At 45.8% G+C, this 22628-nt stretch overlaps 1 long non-coding RNA gene across 1 annotated transcript in view; it reads left to right on the top strand.

Moving 5' to 3' along the window:
• The window catches only part of LOC147668247 (uncharacterized), a 320115-nt gene that overhangs the window by 290492 nt on the left and 6995 nt on the right, over positions 1-22628 (top strand). Inside the window, exon 2 of the long non-coding RNA XR_015304142.1 lies at positions 12638-12771. This is a non-coding gene — a long non-coding RNA (uncharacterized LOC147668247). The remainder of the gene's footprint in view (positions 1-12637; positions 12772-22628) is intronic.

The following is a 22628-nucleotide window of genomic DNA, read 5'->3' on the forward strand; positions in this document are numbered from 1 at the left end:
ACCAACTCTGTGCACGATGCATCTGTTACCCGGACCTCGCATCTTCTTGGCAGCACAACTCATCCTCTCCGTGGGACCGTGCATTGCGCCGCAAACTAACTGGGCCAGCTGGCTTAACTGGGCCCTTTTAGTAGGACTGCACTCTATTGTGGTAAATTTGAACTTGTGACTTTGTCCCAGTCAGGTGTGACCAGATCTCCACAGTTGGAGCTTTGTGCTTTTTGACGCTATTATTGCTAACATCCCTGAACCTGACTATGTATGGTTCTACTGATTGGATTTTTGTTTTGGTCTAGATGTATTTATTGAACTTTACTCTGTGTTAAATTTGGTGTGTTTTTTTAATGTTTGTTATTACTGTTTGAAGTACTGCATAAACACTTTGTACATTGCCTCTAAATTAAGCCTAACTGCTCTGTGCCAAGATACGAGAGAGGTTAATTCTGGGTGTGCTTGTGCTTCACCCTAACAAGGATTGTGGTTCTTGCTTGAGGGTGGGTTTCAACCCTCTCATCCACTGACCTAATTTCTTACAGTCCCCATGTGCAAAGCATCTGAATAGTAGAACATCTATTGTGATGGATCAAAGAATTTATGCATTTTCAACAACAAAAATCTTTACAGGGAAATCATTTTCCATTTAAAACACCCCATCTATCCACTCATTCTATAAAATGGGCATTTTTGATGCAGTTTCCTACGCATTTTGCACCATTAAGCCTGTTCATTTAGGTTAAGGTTGAAAGTGCGGTGATGTTGTGGAAAGGCTTTGCAAATGTATGTGAGCAACTGCAAAGTTGCAACTCTTTGAGTAGGGACATCATTTGCTTGGTGCACATCTCTGAAGTCCTCTAGGATCACCTACTTGATTTGTCCTTTACACCATGAAGCTAGTAAAAAAGATTTGTACACATTTATTTTCACCTATTTTACGACCAGCACATTGTGGCCGCAGAGAGCAAACTTGCATTCGCTGGCCTTTTGCACTCACTATCATCACCAGCTTTTTGCTGAACGAACAGTAAGCACAACGCATGTAAACATGGGGGTAAAATACAAACGGGTACAAAACCCATTTGTGTGAGTTGTCTATTAGCATAAATCCATAAACTGGCAGCATACACTGTGAGCCCCCCAGCATAATGGAATTTGCACCAAGGTGTTTTAGCCCCTAGTATCAATCGGGTCTGAATGAGACTATTATGTAACTTACGAGCTAAGATTGTGAAAACAAAATACCCACATGGGGAGGACATTTACCATTATCGTAAACTGCAAACAAACACTGACCCTGAATTTATTTTTTATTTTGTTTATACTGAATAATGGTCTAACCCATGACTAAGCGCCATGAATCAAATGAAAGGTGGCACATCAGATCATGAAGCAAAAGTTAAGAGAAACCAGGATTTCAAAGTTTTGTGCAAGTACATCAAGGACCCTTCTCTACTGATATGTCAAGGAAGTTCACTCCTGTGTTTGGGACCAATCGGAGAACATCTCCTGTTACCCTTTGATTTGCACTTGGTGTGAGGACCTGTCTTGGGAAAGACATTGGCAGAGGATAAATATCTAGCTGGTACATGTTTTTCAATTCCACTTGACAGAAGTACAGTGGGGCAATTGCCTGAAGGCCTTTATAAACCATGGTCATTAAATTAATATTGACCTTACTCTGGAAAAGAACCCAATGATAAGATTTCTGCAAGGACAGTCATTTTGGAGTGTCTAAACGTAGGATGCACTGCTGCATTTTCAAAGTGTTGTAGTAGTGAATATAACTCTTTGAGGGAACTTCATGCTGGCTGTTTCACTTTTCCAACGCAAATTTGTCTTTTCCGAGCACAAAGTTGGTTGAGACTTGGGCACCGTATATTTATCTATTTCTCTTATTTCTGTTGCAAAATCCCACTTTTTCTTTTTATGCTTAGCATTTCTCAAGTTGCAAAATATTTTGGAAGTGTTTGCCACATGATTTTGTTGGATGGATTCATGAGCCACATCATAGTGAGTTTGGCCATAAACCAAGATGGAGGGCCAAGTGGGGTGGGGGAATGTTTTGTCTTTCTCCCGGGTTGCCATTTATGATTGCAGACCAGAATACTGAGCCCCAAATTTTCTACTGAGGTCATAATTAATCTTCATGTGAGTTCCCGTATGTATATACGGACTCCACATAAATTAACAGCAGTGAGTCATTTGGAAAGCGGTACCTGAGATGAGTGCAGACTACCTGGTATCCGTTCCGAGATCAGGCCTTAAAAAATCTACATTTCCACTCGGTATGGCGAGTCTGATTTTATCAGAGCAAGCTATTTTTAGGGCCGACTGGCTCATTCTGTAGAGAGCTCAAGCTGACACAGAACAGGTGTTCTGTCATTCAGAAAGTAAATTAGCACTAAAGATGCCTTTAAATGTTGTTTTTATCTTGCCACATTTGCTGTGCCTTCACAGAAAGAGGTCAGATGTCAGTTTAAGTGTATTTACAAATTGCTACTTATTCTATCCTAGAGATTCGGATTTGGTTTGCTTTCTCTGACTGCAAGGTCACAGTATTTTGTAAAGGGAAATGTCTCACAATAACTGTGAAAGGAGAGGTTGTTTTTTTCTAACATTTAAATAGCTTGCAAATTAACAGAAATATTTCAATATATATCCGCAATTAGGAACGCACATGTTTTGTAATTCAGAACACTAATGGAAACAGACTTTAATAAAGTCAAAACAAATTGAAGCACTTTACCTGGTGATGTGCAAACGACAAATATTTTGCCATTTGCACATGCCATTATGACAATGCTGTTAGTGAAGGAAGAGGCAAGTTGGGGGTACAAGTCAGAGGCCACCAAAGTCATCTGCGGCGTCCCCCAAGGATCCTCTCTGAGCCCGACTCTCTTCAACGTCTACATGAGCCCCCTCGCGGCCATCGCACGCCAACACAACCTGAACATCATCTCCTACGCCGACGACACCCAGCTGATCCTCTCCCTGACCAACGACCCCGCCGCCGCCAGAGCCAACCTGCACGAAGGGATGAGAGAGGTAGCCGAGTGGATGACGACGAGCCGCCTGAAGCTGAACACAGATAAGACGGAGGTCCTCATCCTGGGCTCCTCGCCCTCCGCCTGGGACGACTCCTGGTGGCCCCCCGCCCTGGGCACCGCACCCAAACCGACGGATCACGCACGCAACCTGGGTTTCATCTTGGACTCCTCCCTCTCCATGACCAGGCAAGTCAACGCCGTCTCCTCGTCATGCTTCAACATCCTGCGCATGCTTCGGAAGATCTTCTGGTGGATCCCCACAGAGACCAGGAAGACCGTCACCCAGGCCCTCGTCACCAGCCGACTGGACTACGGCAACGCACTCTACGCCGGAACCACCGCCAAGATCCAGAAGAGACTCCAGCGCATCCAGAACGCCTCAGCCAGACTCATCCTCGACATCCCACGACACAGCCACATCTCCGGACACCTGAGAGACCTGCACTGGCTCCCGGTCAACAAGAGAATCACCTTCCGCCTCCTTACCCACGCACACAAAGCTCTCCACGACCAAGGCCCGAGCTACCTCAACAACCGAATCAACTTCTACGCTCCCAAACGCCACCTCCGATCCGCCAGCCACGCCCTCGCCGCCGTCCCACGCATCCGCAGAGCCACTACAGGAGGAAGGTCCTTCTCCTACCTGGCCGCCAAGACCTGGAACTCCCTCGGGGCCGACCTGCGCCTGACCCAAGACCACCTCTCCTTCAGGAAGAAGCTCAAGACCTGGCTGTTCGAGCAGTAGCGGCACCCCCCCCCCCCCCCCCAAGCGCCTTGAGACCCTACGGGTAGGTAGTGCGCTCTATAAATGTCCTTGATTGATTGATTGATGTGTACCCTACATGTGGGCTGGATTGTTATTATACAGGGAGAAAGCGTAAGTTTAGTCTATTAAATCAAAAGCGTTTCTTGTACAGCAGACCTGATGAACTCAGATATTTGAAGGTGCTCTCATGTGACTATTAGGAACAAGCATTTGCAATGCAATAGGTCTCGCATTTACGTGAGTTTGAGCTATTGGCATTGAAAATGACAATGGCTTTTATTTATGTTTTATAAACCTAAACCTAAATAAAAGGCATTATTTACAATGCCAATAGCTCAAACTTGCGTAAATGCAAGACCTATTGCATTGCAAATGCTTGCTTTTACTAAGCCTTTATTCCCCTTGTTATTATACTGCAGAAACACATAGCATCTTGGAGGCAATCAAGTAACTTGCCAGGTTTGTGGGGGGCAAAGCCCAAAATCTAAGAAAAAGGGAAATTCGGATTTAAATATTATTAAAAACACACTATTTACACTACTTCTGTTATTACAATACACTGTAAAGCGTCCCAAAAACTTTATGGATGAGTTTGCGCTATAAAAATGAAACGAAAATACATTGGTCCTGTTGAGTGGCAGTTAAAGCTGGCAGTGACGCGCCAGTAGCATTCCCAGTAAGTGAATCCTGTCTGATCGGCTCTTGTTGCCTCAGTAGTGATCTTGCCTCAGTAGTGATCTTTAAAGTGTTAACCCACCTCCTCCCACCCATCCCAGACTGACAGAGACTCCTGAGGCGGAAGCCGGGAGAGCGAAAGACATCTTTTTAAAATTATTGTAATACCATGTACCTTTTAATTACTGCTTGACCCTTGCTTCTCCTGAACAGCGCGCCTCGCGCTGCAACGCTTATTTACATCTTGGTCGCCATTCCTGACGGCGAGACGAGACACGCCCACCTCGGTTGGCCACGCCCCCTCACCAAACCTATAAAAAGTGCGCGCAGCTCTCTAAGCGCGACACTGACAGAGACTCCTGAGGCGGAAGCCGGGAGAGCGAAAGACATCTTTTTAAAATTATTGTAATACCATGTACCTTTTAATTACTGCTTGACCCTTGCTTCTCCTGAACAGCGCGCCTCGCGCTGCAACGCTTATTTACATCTTGGTCGCCATTCCTGACGGCGAGGCGAGCCACGAGACACGCCCACCTCGGTTGGCCACACCCCCTCCAACGCCCCGGCCAATCAACATAAAATTATGTGCCTTGGCAGGAAGCGCAGCGGACGAGCGCAGCGGGCGCGACGATTGCGCGCCGAAGGCGCGCTTAAGGCAAGCTCGTCTGCGCTCGTCCGCGACCGTACGGGGCAAGGGGCATGTCACTCTGCTCGCGTTATCTCCTACTCGCCTGCCCAACTGCGCTGCCTTCGGGGCCCATGGCCGCTATCTGCCTCCACCTGCTCCCACATTTCGTCTCTTGGCTTAGCTCCTCCTGCCCCTTTGATAATACCTTGGCCTCAACCTGTGCCCCCGACTCCCTCCAGCGGTAGCACTTCTCCAGCGGCTCCTAGATCTCTTACGGCTTTCTATCTAAACACTAGGTCTGCAGTTGCCCACGCCCATGAACTGTCGGTCTTGCTGGATCTCCATGCCCCCGACCTTCTTTTTTTAACAGAAACTTGGTTCCGTGACGACTCCCTCCCCACCTTATTGGCTACTCTACCTGCTCCATACTACGCTATCCGTGCCGACCGGCCTAATGGTAAAGCTGGAGGTGGGGTGGCGGTCATCGCTCGAACCGACCTCCCCTTTCAGCCCCTGTCCCTTCCTGATATCGCTACTACTGAGTTTTTAGCCATCCGTACCACCTCCACCACGCCCCCTCTTACCTGTATTCTCATCTATCGTCCCCCCCAATCTCCCTTATTGTTCCTTCCGGATTTCTTGGATGTTCTGGCTACTATCATAGTCAACAACTCTTCCATTTTACTTTTGGGTGATTTTAATTTTTGGCCTTCTGACCAAGCCGAATGCCCATCTTCCAAGGAGTTCTCAGATACCCTTTCCTCTCTTAACTTTACTTCCCACATTCACTCTCCCACCCACGTCAAAGGCCATACTCTCGACCAGATTTGGTCCTCCAATTGCCCCGTTGAATCCCTTTCAATCTCACCCTGCACCTGGTCCGATCATCACCTGATTTCCTTTTCTCTTCCCATTCACCCCCCGATCAAGCCCCCGCTCCCCAAAAACACCTGGGTCCGAGCATGGGGCCGAGTAGACCTTGACAGTCTATCCTCCTCACTCACTTCCTCCGCTCCCCTCCTCCAAGATCTATCTACCTGCTCTCAGGTCATGGCCATTGATCAATGGCTCTCTGCAGGCTGTGATACCATTGCTCCTCTGAAGCGGGTCTCAACCAAACGAGAGAATGACGCCAACCAGTGGTTTAATCAAGATCTCAAAGCCACTAAACTGGCGGTGCGGCGTGCTGAGCGGGCCTGGAGGAAAAACTACTGCCCCTCCTTACGCTTAGAGTTTATAAACATCCTGACCCTATATAAGAAAAACATCCTTGAGGCAAAAACCATCTACTTTTCCTCCAAAATCCTCGCAGCCGAAAGCAAATCGAAGGAAATCTTTTCGATTGTTCACAATCTAGCGTTCTCGGACCGAACCTCCCTCAAACCCACCCCTTCTCTGGAACTTTGTCACTCCCTAAATAATTTCTTCATTCAAAAAATCGAAACTATTAAAACCAATATTCCCTCTCCTTCCCTTACCTTTGTGGACCCTCAGTGTCCTCCTCCCAAGGACCATCTCACCACCCTCCCACCTCTAACTAAGGAATCAATAAATGCCATAATCCCACTTGTTAAATCAGGGTCCCCGCTAGATCCCTGCCCGGCTCATATCCTCCGTCATATCTTCTCTAATTGCCCAGATCCCCCCCTCCACCTTCTCAACAGTTCCTTATCCCAGGGTGTGGTACCCAACTCACTTAAATCTGCTGTAATAGTCCCTATCCTGAAAAAGCCTGGTGCCGATCCCTCTATCCCAGTCAATTTCCGCCCCATCTCTCTCCTACCTTTCCTGGCGAAAGTACTCGAGCGTCACGTCACCTACGCCCTGAGTTCTTTCGTGGAGAAGAACGGGGCCCTTGCCCCCCGCCAGGCCGGGTTTCGCCCCGCACACTCCACGGAGTCTGTAGTGCTTTCGGTCCTTGATAACCTCAGGGAGGGAATGGATACCAACCAACCTCAGGCCCTGGTTCTCCTCGACCTCTCAGCCGCCTTTGACACGGTGGACCACTCCATCTTACTTTCCCGTGTCAGGGCGGCGGGGATCGGGGGTACCGCGTTGGTTTGGTTATCCTCCTTCCTGAGGGACCGCACCCAGGCTGTTCGCCTGGGTGACTTCACTGCAGACTTCCGTGACGTTCAGTGCGGGGTTCCCCAAGGTTCCTCCCTTTCCCCCCTCTTATTCAATCTCTACATCTCCCCTCTTATCTTTTCATTGCAACAAATGGAGGTCACCGTATTTAATTATGCGGATGACCCCCAGCTTGTGTTCAACCTCTCCTCTTCCCCCGATTCTGTCTCCAACTTTCAAACTATCATGATGCATATCCGAGACTGGATGAACCACAACCATCTTAAGCTCAACCCAGACAAGACCGAGCTGGTGTTGACGGGTGGTTCATCCAGCCCCTGGTCCCCCATTTTCTGGCCCCCTTCCCTTGGTGCCCCACCTGTTCCCTCCACCTCGGTTAAAACCCTTGGCATCAAGCTCAACTCACAACTTACCCTTCACTCCCAGGTGAGTTCTGTGGTTTCTTCCTCTTTCCTGGCTCTTCGCACCATTCGCAAGGTGTCCCGTTTTTTTTCTTCGGATGCACTAAAACTTATCACCCTTGCCATGGTCGTATCCCGCCTGGATTATGGCAACGCCCTATATGCAGGTATCCCTGCATATAGCCTTCGGCGTTTGCAGCAGATCCAGAACCAGGCGGCACGCCTGGTGTTCAAACTCCCTAAATCCTCCCATACCACTCCCCTTTTGAAAGCTTTACATTGGCTTCCCGTCTGGGCCCGTGTCCAGTTTAAGCTTGCATCTATCACCTTCCAAGCACGACTGGGCACGGCGCCAGCTTTCATCTCTTCAGAGATCATCCCCTACGCTCCATCTAGGGAACTAAGGTCATCTTCCCAATCCTTCCTCACTGTCCCACGGTTTCGAAGAAAGAAATGGGGAGGCTCGAAGTTTGCGACCCTCGCCCCGACTTTTTGGAACTCTCTGCCTGCAGAACTCAGAGCCTCAACCTCATATCTGTTATTTCGAAAACAACTCAAGGCACACCTTTTTGCCAAATCCTTTAATTAATTCCTTAGTCTCTCTTTTTTTCGCCTACCCCGGGACTTCTTCTCTGACCTCTTTCAGTTATTAGCGCCAAGAAACCGCTGGTGTACGTGCACTGTACAAATAATTTTAAATAGAAATAGAAATAGAAATACAGTTTACTCCACTTGAACGCGCCCCTTACCCAGGGAGTAGTCTTTTGCATTTCAACGACTCTTTGTGGTGTTGTTGTAGGCGCTATATCATTGCAAGTGAAATACCACACAATGCCGCACCCTGTTTCCCGTGTAGCACAGCCAGGCAGACCGAGGGGAGATGTGAAGTTTGATCAGCATCATGCCCCCTCGAGCTGGAGAAGTGTGGCTCAATGATGCAGAGGTCTAGCCCGGGACCAGGGTTCAATTCCCCACCTCAGCGGGTCTTGGGCTCAAAAATTCCACAGACCTGATAATTCTCGCCTCTGTGCCTATTCCAATCATGGAGTACCACTCTGCAACTCTGGGCAATAGCTTGCTTAATCTCCACAACGGCCCCCACAACGCGAAGGATGCCTGGCCTCCACCTTGGGGGTGCCCAGGAGTGGACGCCTCACAGGTAAAGCCAGGATGGGTTCCACAGCGGTATTCGTACAAGCGCCTTGAGACCCTTGCGGGTGAGTAGTGCGCTATACAAGTATCAATTTACAATTTACATTATTGAACAGTGCACGTGACTGTGGTGGCATCCACGACACACCTGCCAGTAACGGAAGGGGATTTTAAACCCCGGTGATGTGCCCCTCTTGGCTCAAAAGAAGCAGGTGTTAAGAGGTGATAAGAGGTCCCTGGAGTGACGGTATGTCTAATGCAGTAAATCAGGCATACTGTAGCTGCTCAGCTGTGAGATCGAACAGACAGTATTTGTGGGGAGACGAGCATAAGAAAAGTAGCGCTGAGAATTCTGTGACTTCGAGCAGACAAAGGTCAGCCCCGTATTCTTGCTGAGAGGCGTTTTTCTCCAGGGATCGCACAGTGCTTCCTGGGTCAGCCTCCACCTAAACGGTTATCACCAAACACAGGAACAGGCTATTTTCAGAGCCCGGCTGAAGCGTAAACCCTCCGGAACCCTTCCCCCATTTAAATAAGGGTTTTACCACTGGAAGATGAATTAACATTGTCTCGCCTTCTTAAACAAGTTGTCACTGTGAGAGTGGAACACGCATAGTGCGCGTTCTGCTCAAACGCCGTGAGCGCGGACAGGAGATGTGCGTGCACATCTCCTGTCCGCGCGTGCCACCTCCTGTATCCCTTCGGGACAGAAAGCGGCAGCAATAGTCTCGCAAGCGCTGCGTTCACAAGCAAGACCTAAAAAGGCAGCTCAAGGAAAAACAATATTCGCCCGGGGGCACAATTTGAGACCGGTTTGTGGGTCAAGAGCAATTAGGGCGAGTAGCTCATTCAAGTCACTAGATCTGCAGGTCTGGTAAAATTGGTATGATTTTTCGAGGACAGCAGATTATCAGCATCTGGTTTATCAGCTCCCCCATCTCAGAAAGCACTTAAAACATACCTGTTGAAATAGATTTTTTTGTTTAGGAGACAGCGCCTAATTGCCATGTGAGTTTTTGCCGCTATAGAAATGCTTGTCGGTTAATTGATTGATGCTGCCACTACCATTTAGGACACTCACACCATTATTGGAAAAGTGCAAGTAGTTTAACTGCACATTGTCTCCTCAAGATTGCAATGGCTAGACGAAGAACTTGCTTTTGAAACTGGATGAAACTGTGATTACAACATTAGAATGTTGATAGCTCATTTGAAGAGAATGCAGTAGCTCCAGTCTTACAATGGCTGGTATAAACCCAGCGCTCCAACATTCCAATGTTTGTGTTTCGGTTTCTCTCTTTTTAACTTAGAACTTTCCACCCAATAAAGGTATAATGTTCTTAAAGTCCTTCTGGTCCTGGCTATACTGGTTATCTAACAATCATATGAGGGAGAAGGAAGCTCTGATCCAATTCAGTTTCCTTGGGTATATATCAAATAATCACAAGGAAAGGATCACTTGTCCTGCATAACCAGGGTATGCAGGAGAAACGTGGGGTGTCTCAAGATAAAAGACCCTCATGCATGTGATGGTATGATCTTAGTAGCGGTATATGTTGATTCTCCGCTCTTCATCACGTCTGTGCATAATCATTGAGTCAGTATGGTCATGCAGCCTCCACCCGGAGGATCTTACCCATGGTTAAAAACAGTAGTGATCTAGTGATGTGGATAGTGCACATGTAAGAACTAAAATACCCGGACATCCAGATATAAACTTTATTAGGTCTGGATTCTGGTAGCCCGTTAGGGAGGAATTAAAGCTGTGCGTTTCTATGAATGTATAAGGGGTTCTCAACGCACTCAAAGATTAGTGAACTAAAATATGGCCGACATGTTTCAGCCCGATCTGCCTAGTTAGGTCTTATGGGCTTTCTTCAGGACCAAAAGGTGCAAAGGTGATGGTGAGTGTTTATAAAGAATACAAGAGGCAATAATAATGAGAAGCAGGTTGCTTTTTTAGAGAAGGTCCACCAAGGGAAACCCAGACAAAAAATACTATGGGAGATGCGTACTCGGAAAAACAGCTACAAATTGTAGCGGTTCCATCGACTATAGTAAATCTATCGACCAAAATTTTAACAGATGAAGAATCCGTGCTGAATTTGGGATTGAAATTTGTTCCCAATAAACGAACGGATTTTACAAAAATAAAAATGGAAATGATTGCCTTTTGTCGCAAAATACGACTTGAGGCCTTTTTCAATAATCAGCCACCCACAATTGATAATGAAACGGGGTTGAGAAATAAATCCACTTTTATCCCTAACCAGAATATCCCAAAACAGATTTATGCTTTTGAGCAAGTAGTCCTCTCCTCAATAAATAAGCTTGAGAAAAATAATAAGTTTGTCAAGCCAAATTTAAGCAAAGGCCAACTGGCAGCATTAAAAGGCCTGAGTGAGGACAGGACATTTATAGTAAAACCTGCCAATAAGGGCGGAGCAACTGGTTATGCATATACTGGTTGTTAGTCCTTCACCCTCGTAATAGAACTCTGGTTCAGGGCCTTTAACAACCGGTATAACCCTCAGCAGCGTGCTAGAAGATGCCACTTACTCAAGCATACATGCATAAACTGTTCTTGTATGCATCTTTACTAAAGTTAACCATGAAATTTTGATGGGTACAAATTTTGAAGGAACTTTGCTCAAACATCACCAGAGATACCACTGAAAGCAATGCAATTCACGCATGTAATTTACCAGAATAAACCCGTCCAATAAAAATGTCACTCCAGGACTTGACGGAGAGAGAATGGAAGGCAGGATTTGTTTGACAGTGTTGAGATCAAGATGTTCCAAGAAGACAAAACTGATTTCTGGTGTCGGAACCAAATATTTAAGATACTCACAGCTGAGACATTACGGGCTACACCTGCTCAATAAAACACAGCCACAAGTAAAGATTGACCCACTTGAAATTTGTTTCAGGGCAAACGGACACTTCCATTTCTGCTTTGCAAATTGTTGGCAGGGGGCCCAGTTGGGGGTCGGGAGGCGTCAACTTTGGGGAAAAGTACTGTTGATAAAGATTGAAAAACTTGTACAGCAATACTATTAGGAGATGTCTGATGAAATAAAATTGGTAGAGCGAATAGTTCGGCTAAGCATATGTAGTGTAAAGATATCCTGTTTAAAATAGTTTATAATTAGCTTCAACTCCCTCCCACATTCCATGGCATGAACAAAGGAAGTTTAAAAACGTGAGAAAAACGCCATGGGGATGATTTTTCCAAAACGGATATACTATGGCATTGCTTGAAAACACAATCGTTCTGTAGGGAAAAATGGGGGAAATTAAATGCATTTTACAGTGTCGACTTAACAGTCTGAGAGGTGATATTATTAGGCAGAACATTGCAGGGATTCAACTGGTTGAAATCCAAAGTAAGGCATATAATACACTTGTTAACAACAAATCAGACTATTGGGAAGAGGTGGGCTAGGTGGGTTCTAGCTGTGGTGCTTCTAGGGTGGGGAAGGAGGAGTATGTGTATTAAGGTATTGATGTTGTGTATGTAGACAATTTTCAATAACAGTCCTATTGAAACTAAAAAAGGACCGTTTTGACCGCGGATTTGTGTTTGTTGCTGTAGAACAGCAGATAAAGGTATTTCAAATGGATAATTCCAGGTGATTTGAAAGGTCGTCCCTTTCACTATTAGATAACCGAATTATCTTGTTTTTCAGTGCAAGTGCTTTTTAAGGGATGGTTATAGATAAAATAGTTATTTTGTCATTGAGCAACCAACATCAGACATGCTTTCGACACAAGACTGAAAATATATTTATTGCACTCTGAAGCCCTACTCCCCCATCATCTATAGTTCTCTAGCAGTAATAAATGTATGTTTCATTCTTTTCCCTTTCTCTTGATTCAGGTCAATTCTCCTGGTTTGGATATGAAAGCCCGCGCAGTTTCTGGGACTACATACGAGTGGCCTGCTGCAAAATGCCGCACAGTTGCATCTGCAGCATTGAGAACATGGAAAATGTTAGCTCATCCAGAGCCAAGGTAACAAACCCAATGAGATTTCTATTTTTGCTGGCTTTTTTTTAGCATTTGTGAACTTTTCTGTAGTGATCATGTGTCTGTAGGCTTTTAGGGTAGAGCAACTTAAATATATCAACTTTCACGCAAAAAGTCATCTTGGTGACCCATTAATAAGTAGTTGTCGGAGGGAACATACATCCTCTGTAGTACAATTTACATGAGAGGGGAGTAAGACTTTATTTCATGAAGCTCGTCATGGCTACATATGTGTATTCGCCAGGTTTGCAAGAAGGTGTGGGGGTCCCTTATGTTCAAACTATATGAATGGGTGTACTTAGGTTTACACTTAAACGTAGCCTCTTAATTTTCCTGTGTGAGGTAGAGCCAAGCCGTCTGATTTTATTTTTTAGTCAATGGATCACTTGGCTTGCGACTAGTAGCCGGAGAACAGAATGAGAGTCAGGAGGTCTGCAGTGAGCCCCTGTGGTTGCTATGATTAATTAGATTGGGGTTTTGTCTTCAGATATACGATACCCAGTATTACTGGCTTTAACAATAGCAGCCACAGGGGCTATGTAGAAGTTGAGAGATTCAACAAATGAGCCCAACTTTGTATGGCTTTAAAGTTTGTGGTAGACTTCTATAGGAAAAGGTCACATTAAGTTTGCTGGGTTAATTTGATTAAGAATGAAGTGAATCCAGGGTAGGGCAGTCCATTCGGTCTGGCAATCAGGCAGCACTGCTAACAAAGCGCTACAAAGCAATTATGCAGTGCAATCCATAATTTCAATGATTAAGGCCTGGAAATTGGACTTTTTTGATTTGCATCTTTGAAAGGGATCCCAGCATTCTTTCAGACATTAACCAAGATTTGATACAATCTCGACCAAAGCTTCCAAGAAGCAGGACACCTCTTCAATCCAGTCATTGGCCTTGCTGCTGCAGTTTTTGTCTCTGGCAGCCTGTTGGAGCTGCATGGTCAAAAGCTGTTGAAACTTTGCTCTGAAGGTCGGATTGAAATTTAGTAACCAGAGTCAGATGCAGGTCATCAGGCTGCACGGTTTTGAAAAATAGGTAGAGGTGAAATGTACACGCTCCTCTGAATGGCATTATTAGGCGGTGTAAAGTTTGAGTCTGGCTTCGGACAGGCCATGAAAATAAAACCGATTAAAACGCATAATCTGATGTTAGCTACAATTTGTAGTAGTCATCATGTTAGAAATGGGGGTCTCTAGTTGACGGAGGTAGGTACCTTTGTCCAAATAGAGACCCTTGCTTCTAGTCAGGGTAAGGGGGAATACACACTTTAGATAACCCCTCCTCACCCTCTTCGTAGCTTGGCACGAACAGACAGGCTTATCCCAAAGGCAATGAGTAAAGTATTTGTACCAACATCACAGTAATACAGTGAAAACACCACAAATGGACACCATGCCAGTTTAGAAAAATAAATTATCTTTATCTAAACTAGACCAAAGCAACACAAATCCAGCATACAGATACTCAGGGAAAATGTCTTTTAAAAAGGATATTGCACAAATAAGCTTGTAGAAATCAAATAGCAAAACTGGGGCTATTGCAACGTCAGGACAGCACAAAATCCAAAGCATGGCACCGCCCACGAGGATTGCGGCATTGGGGGCAAAGTCACAGACCCCCAGACAACAGTACCTTGAAAACAATGTTGGTGACGATGCACAGTGTCGAAGATGGCCGATGTCTGCTCCGGCGATGTGACGTCGGCAAGTTTATCGAGTCACTCTCGGCGGTAATCGGCACAGTGATACCAAGAAGCAGCCGCTGGTGTGGACAAAGTTGATGCGGGCGCTGGCATCAGGCACGGCCAATCACTGCCAGCGTCGGCGGGCATCATAGGGAGTTGGAGCTGCGGAGCAGGCCGGACGGTGCGTCGTTCAGGAGCGGCTCCCCGGGCCCTGGTGCGGGTCGCTGCATCGCAGCGTCAACTGCGTCGGAAACAGGGTTTCTTACTTCTCTTGGGTTTTCTTCCAGCTCCGAAAGCAGAAACAACCTCCAGAGGCCCAACAGTCACAGGCACCTCCTGGCAGGTCAAAACTCCAAGAAAGGAAGTTCAGGGGAACTGGGGATGAAGTCTTTTTGTCCCTGAGACTTTAAAATAGGAGGCAAGCTCTTCCTCAAGTCCTTGGAGACTTTCGCAAGCAGGGGACACAGCAAAGTCCTTCTCCTTTCTTTGACAGAATCAGCAACTGCAGGCCAACCCCAGACACACAGCAAGAGCAGTAATTTTCAGTTTCTTCAGTTCTTCTTCTCCTCAGCAAAGGTTCCTCTTGATTCCAGAAGTAGCATAAAATTCAGGGGTTTTAGGTCAGATACCTATACCACAAAATGTCTTTGATCCCTTTGTGCAGGGGCTCCAAGTCCAGTACAAACCAGTTCTGGGGGCACTCTGCAAGTGCACAACAACATATTTTGTCAGTGTGATCCTTGGCTCCAGACACATCACAGGGAATGCACATCCTATTTCTGTCACACTGAAACAAGACAGTCAATCTACAAACAGACAGAGGCACATAGAAAGGTTGAATAAGAAAATAGCCACTTTCTAAAAGTGCTATTTTCAAACACATAATTTAAAAACTATCCTTGCTAAAATATGTATTTTTAAATTCTGAGTTCAGGGATACCAGATTCCAATTTTCCATCTTATCCTATGGGAAGATATGCTTGTAAAATGTTACAAAGCATTCCCCATTCTTTCCTATGGGCAAGATAGCCTTTCAATAATTGACAGTATTACACACACCAGTACATGTCCTACCTTTCACATACACTGCACCCTGCCCAGGGGGGTACCTTGGTCATAGCATAGGGGTGTCTTATGTGCAAGGAAAGGGAAGGGTAGGGTAGGGCCTGGTAAGTGGCTGCACTTGCCAGGTTGACATGGCAGTTAACAAAACTGCGCAAAGGCACTGCGGTGGCAGGCCTGAGACCTCTTTTCACTGCTACTCATGTGGGTGGCACAATCAGTGCTGCAAGCCCACTAGTTTCTAAATATACACAGCATTACCAACTGCAGATTTCTTTTATTTCTCAACTTTGAGCACTACAAACCAATATCCATTAAGTTTGTAAGGTATACTTTATTTATACCCGTTTTATTTCATTATTTTTTCATTGTTTTCATTTTCATCAATATCTAAGAAAAGACACTGTACATATTTACACGCAAATACAATACAAATCAACATATATATACCACAATTCAACAATACATAGAAACAGTTCATCAGATTTAATCACCAGACATCGATTTATCAAGGGTGTTCTCTAATGACACCAAATGACAAAGCTACGTCACTTTACACTAAATATTTAATCTTGTTACAAACTAATGTAAAAAAGAAATTCTGAAAGCAGAAAGATTTTAGAAGACCACAAATGAATTGATTGGTCTACTGGACTTCCAAGTCAATCTCTTCTAAGTGTGCCGACGCGTTTCAAACCCTATGACATCAGTTTTCGGGTTCTCATCAGGGCTCTGTCTTTTCTATTTGTCTGTGGAATGTACATAAAAACAACTTTGTTTTAGTTCACTACTCTTCCTAATAGTTTCCCATTTGTTTTGCTTCTTTGTGTCAAGATTTACCTGTTCTCCAGCTCATACCGGTCCACAGGGTCGCTTATTTTTTATAAAAAGATTCTTCTAGTCTGCTACCTACAATATAGGTGCGAAACATCATCACTATTTGTAGGGGTGAGTTGCTAAGTAGACCAAATGTCAAAGCCATTTCCTGGGCATACCTGCCTATGGTGTCCGTTGCACGTGGAACCTTCCTTTTGTATATATGTGCTCACACCTTATTCGTTATCACTTTATGGCCAAACAATCCTGAAAGCCACAAATTTTATTTTTAGTTTTTAGTCTCTTATCAAAATTGGTGTTTTTATGGCGCTCACACTAGTCGCGGCATACCTGTGTGTTCTTTAAGCGAGCGTTCTCCGCTCTTCGTGTAGTTATTAGACCCCACTTGTAAGTCTTCCTCAACGAATGGCACTTGTTTTATCACACTCCTAAATCGAAAACAGGAGGAGGTATTAATTTTTAGAGAAACTAGTCTCTTCTGAAAGTTAATCATTCCACTCGCACTCACGCTGGGAAAGGAGCATACCTGATAGCAGGGCTTTGTTATTGGTTTATTGTAAACAGTACTGACCATTTAAAGTCATTTTCTCCATGCTGTTTATCCATAAAATGCTCGACCATCGGTGCAGATGAAACTTTGTTCTTAATGCGTGATCGATGTTGGGTTATTCGTGTTTACTTGCTGGTTTGTTTTACCAATATAAAGTTTTGGGCACGGGCACATGATTATATACACGACATTACGTGTTCGACAATTCGAGAACCCAACATGTTTCCATTTTACATTATTATGTTGGAACTCTTTGCCCTCAATCGTGCTTGCACTTATGGTCGCACTTATGGTGCCCTTCGATGGGTTCATTGCCCCATTGTGACAATAAGTCACTTTTTGTTTTGGGCAAGGCTATATCTGCTCTCACCACTTGTTGGCCAATGTTCTTATTCTTCTTGTATGCAAATAGGGGACACGGAAAGGGCATTGTAGATTTTCCAGCAGATGCCAGTTTCTTAGTACCATCTGTCTCAGCTTGTGGGTATCTGGACCAAAAGTGGTCACACAGACCATTCGGTCCAGTGCCTCCTTTCCTTTTGTTTCAAATAAATATTTGCGGGGCGTGTAACGCGCTCTCTTGTAGGAATGTTTGAGCAGTTTTTTTGGGTACCCTCTGTCTTGCATTTCGCCACAGAACCTCTGTGCGTGGTGTTCAAAGTCCACCATTTCCGTACAATTTCTCCTTATTCGGAGTAGTTGGCCATATGGCAAATTAGCCTTTAAGTTCCTTGGGTGCGCACTTCGATGGTGCAAACTTGTATTTCTGTCAGTCTTTTTCTTGAATAAAGAAGATTTCAAAAGCCCGTCCATGCAACTAATTTCAACATCCAAGAATGTCATTTTGGCACAGCTAGATTCAATGGAGAATGTAATGTCTTGGTGTCTCGCATTTAACCACATGTGGAACTCCATCAATTCGGTGTGGCTCCCCTGCCACAGGAGCCACACGTCATCGATGTACTGGTACCACTGTTTTATATGTCCTTCATATGGGTTGTTGTTGTCAACAAATCTTCTTTCATACTCTGCCATATACAACACTGCCATTTCTGGGGCATAAGGGCATCCCATCGCAGTGCCCTTTATTTGCATAAAGAACTGATCGTTGAATCTGAAGTAGTTCCTTTTTAAGGCCACCTCCGCTAAATCCAGAATACATTTTGTGGGGACCCTGTGAGGTCTTTCTCTTACTTCTAGATAGAGCTCCATAACCTCTAAAGCTTCTTCCTGAGGTATCTGGGTGTACAAGGACGTAACGTCCATTGTTACCATTAGATGGTAATTGGGATCAAACTCCATTTTCTCAATTTTCAATAAAAAGTCTGTAGTGTCTCTTAGGTACGATTTCACTGTACTAATGTGTGGTTTTAGAAAAAAGTCCACGTATTTGGCAATTAGCTCCAAGCAAGAGTCGCATTCAGAGACGATGGGCCGTCCTGGGGATCTCTCAGATTTTTATGGATTTTAGGGAAGAAATATAAAATCTGAGTTCTCTGGAATTATTTAACCAAGTACTCACCTTCTTTGGGGCCCACAAACGCTTCTTCTCTCCCTAGCCTGATAATTTTGGAAATTGTCCCTTGTATTTCTTTGACAGGATCTTTTTGTAGTTTTCTATACCAAACCGGATTCCCAACTTGAGAAAGTGCCTCAGCTATATATATTTCTCCCTAGGCCAGAGCACTACCGCACCGCCTTTATCGGCTTGTTTTACCACAATTGTGGAATCTTCTTTGAGATTTTTGAGCGCGGCTCTTTGTCCAATGCTGATAATTTGTTGTACATATTTTTTGCTCTTTTCAAGTTTTATTGATGTCCAACCATCTGCATGTCCCAGGACCTAACTCCTTATATAAAGCAAGCCCACTAGTAGCACTCGAGTTACCAGCCATGGCGCACTCAGTACACTTTACTAAGGACCTACTGGTAAAACAAATAGCCAATCAGGGAGAACCAATCACAATATCAACTTTGCAAAGAGCATATGCACTTTAGCACTGATCAGCAGTGGTAAAGTGCCCAGAGTCCTAAATCCAACAACCAGAGGTCAGGAAAAAAATAGGAGGAAGAAGCAAAAAGTTTGGGGATAACCCTGCAAAAAGGGCCATTTCCAACACCACACGTAGTGCATTTGGGAGTAATGGAATTAACAGAAAGAGCCTGCTGGCAAAACAAATGATTCCAAAGTAAAGTTGGTCACATTTCCAAGTCACACGAGTGGTGACATGATCTTGCCTTGAAAGGGTGCATACAATCAGTGGAGTGTGGTTGGGGGGGATTGGAGCCAGCAGATCGGCTGGTTACAGGTGGATTATATTCTGTTCTTACTGTGCTTTCATTTCTCGAGGTACATGAACCATGGCTGCTCCTACATAGGGTTTTCCACAGCACACTTTGGGACTCAAGCCTTGGCACCTATTACCCCTCAGGTCCCTCCTGTCCTCGTCCCCTTCATTTACAAAGTGAGACCCTATCTCACGACAGAAAATAAGAACGAAGGAATGCTGGCCCTACCCCACCCCATTCCTCTGGGAGTACATAAGGGTAGCATTCCCAGCATTCCTCCTGTTTTTTTTTTCTTTGTCGACTGACAGAAGGGGATAAATCAGGAGCCTTGACGCTCCTGAGGATTACTTGCGTATTAGCTGTTGGGCGATGTGGAGGTGGCAGGGCTCGTCTGGATACAAAGCTTTTCTCTCTCAGGGAGCTGGTGGCGGCTGCGGGATCTCTTCCTGGTCACGATACCTGACTTCTGGGTGCCAGGCAGGACCGGAAGTTAGGCACTGCTGTGCCGGTCTCCTACACGGAGGGCATTTAGGAGCCGGCTTCGATAAGTCAGCATAGCGGTCTTTGTGGATTCCTTTTTTGGGGTATTTTCTGGCCTCATTTGACTTCGATGTCCATTCTATCTGGCTCCAGTACTTAGAGTCCTTCATGTGGGTGCTCGAGGTTCTACCTCTAGGTTTCCAGAGCACTGGATCTTTTCGGTTGTCACTGGACCTTGACACTCCTGCAAGATCTGATATGTTTCTTTGCCCTGTCTGGGACTTTGACACCTGTGGTTCCTGGTTCTAATCTATGGGCAAGCATACACGTAAGAGCGCTCCTCCTGCTCTTCCACGGAGACCTCTGGAATAGGGAGGGGAATGATGCCAGGATAAAATGTTTTAGCAAGAGACTCTGCGTGAGATCCCTTAAATTCATCTAGTTTGGAGGAAGACTGGATGGGGAATGTGGAGCATAAGGGAAAGAACACTGACAAGGATATGTTGCCAGAATTGATTAAACATATCAAATCTAACATGGGTTTTCCGGATGAAGAGGCTCCTAGCACATCTGGTGGTTACTTGTTGCGGCAATTCCAAAGTTCAGCTGCTGTCTATGTTCCTGTCCATCCTTACATCAGGCAGGTCTTGAAGCAGGACTGGAAGGATCCTGACCGTATCATGCTTCAACAGTTTTTGGCAAAACTTTACCTTCAGGATATGTGTAAAGACTTATCTGACTCTATTCCTATTGATTCATATGTGGCCAGTCTTGTGGGTCGAACTTCCTTGGCAGAAGATGTAGTGCTAAAGGATCCAGTTGATATAAAGGTGGATGCTTCTCTCAAAAAGGTGTACTCTGGTTCTCATCTGGCCCTCAGGGTGGGCATTTATGGTGCTTACGTGGCTCAATCCCTGATATCCGATATCAAAGCTCTGTATCAGTCGATGGATGATGCTTCAGACTGTTCTGGGCTTTTGGACCATATCAAAAGACTGGTGGAGTGCCTCCTCTTCAATGTGGTGCGGGCTTCGGCCCTGTCCAGTGGTGATGGACTAGAAAATGCACTCCACTCAGAAGGCTTGCTCCCTTTGCATGCCTTTTCAAGGGACTATGATGTTTGGGGAGGAGTTGGAGGGGAAATTGCATAAATTATTTAAGAAGAAAAAGCATTCTTCCTTTAAGCAGTCCCCTGCTGCTGGCATGTTCTCTTAAGCCTAAATCTTTTTTCCATCCTCCCTCTCATGGGAAGTTTTCCAGGGGCCACGGGAAGTTCTCTTCTGCCAGGGGTCAGGGCAGAAAGTCTAAGTTCCCCCCTTCTAAACCTCGTTCCGGACTATGTTTCCAGTCCCGGATTGTTGGTCAGAGGTCGGCTACGGTTCTTACTTTCGGCTTGGGTGCAGTCATGTCCAGACGTATGGGTGCTGAACATGGTTAGTCAGGGTCATGTCATCGAATTCTTGGAGCCTCCTCCGGAATCAGGGATTCATCCGTCTCCTTGGCCGTCCTATCTGGCCAGGAGGTCTGGTCTATCTCTGGGGGTCGAGTCTCTCTTGCACAAATATGCAATTAAGGTTGTTCCTCCTCTGGAGGTGGGGAAGGGGTTTTACTCCCTGATTTTTCTGGTTCCCAAAATGAAGAGGGGGTATTCAGGCTGGTCCTGGATTTTAAGGCTCTGAACAAATGGGTGGCTCATCTTTCTTTGGGGGGGGGGATGGAGACTCTTCAGCGGGTGATTACCTTTGGTTCTTCCAGGCCATTTCAAGTGCCCCTGTGATCTCCAGGACGCTTATTACATTCCGATTCACCCCAGCTCTCATTGGTTCTTGAGGTTTTGCATTCAGGGCTGTCATTTTCAGTTTCAGGTCCTGCCTTTCGGGCTGTGGTCAGCTCCGCAGGTGTTCACCAAGGTGGTAGGCTCCGTTGGTGGCTTCCTTGCATCTCCTGGGTATCCCGATTTACCCTTACCTGGATGATTGGTTGATTTGTGCTCCCTCTCGGGACCAGTTGTTTGTGGATCGGGAAGGGGTGTTCTCTGTGTTGAGGGCTCATGGCTTTTTTTCAGAATCTTCCCAAGTGTCAACTGAAACCCTCTCAGGACTTGACTTAGATTGGACCCGCTTTTGGACCTATCTCAACAGGGTGATCATGATGGTTCCTCAGGTGGTGACCTTGGGGTCCGTTGCTCGGAGGTTCTGGAGGGGGGATTCCTTTCTGTTTGCCTTTAGTTGCGGCTTCTGGGTCTCATGGCGGCAAAAGTGTTTACTGTGCCTTGGTCTGGTTTTCATCTCCATCCTCTGTGGTTGTATCTATTGGCTCTTTGCAACCCTCTCCTCCAGCGGTCCTAACTACGGATGCCAGTTTGTTCAGGAGGGGAGCAGCTTTGGATTTTTTTTGCCTTCGGGCTGCTGGTCCCTTCTGGAGGGTCAGCATTCTTCCAATTGGAGGGAGTTGACAACAGGGTAAAGGGCTGTGATGGGGTTTCACATCCAGTTGTGGGGGGTGCAATGTGATGGTGCATTCCCAACAACATGGTGTCAGTGGCCTACCTGAAAAATCAAGGGGGTTTCTGGTCCTAGTCTCTGAATGCGGTGATGGTTCCCTTGTTTTGTTGAGCAGAAGGGCATCTGTTTCTGTCTGCTGTTAATATTTGGGGTGTGGACATTGGGGTGGCAGATGCTCTCAGCCATTTTTTCCCCCGACTCTCAGGAATGGTCTCTGATGCCAGTGGCTTTTCAGCTTGTGTGCTGGAGGTTTGGTCTTCACTATTTCAACCTCTTTGCTTCCCGCACAATACCCAGCGGCCTCAATTCTGCTCCCGGGTTCGTCAGGAGGGCTCCTGGGGGTGGATGCTGTGACCTTAGCCATCTAGCCTCCTCTAAGCGTTACCTCTGCTGGCTCGGATTGCCCGGTTTTTGTATCGCCTGTGCTGGGAGT

Source organism: Lissotriton vulgaris, unplaced genomic scaffold, assembly GCF_964263255.1.
Source record: "Lissotriton vulgaris unplaced genomic scaffold, aLisVul1.2 SCAFFOLD_2034, whole genome shotgun sequence".
NCBI lineage: Eukaryota > Metazoa > Chordata > Amphibia > Caudata > Salamandridae > Lissotriton > Lissotriton vulgaris.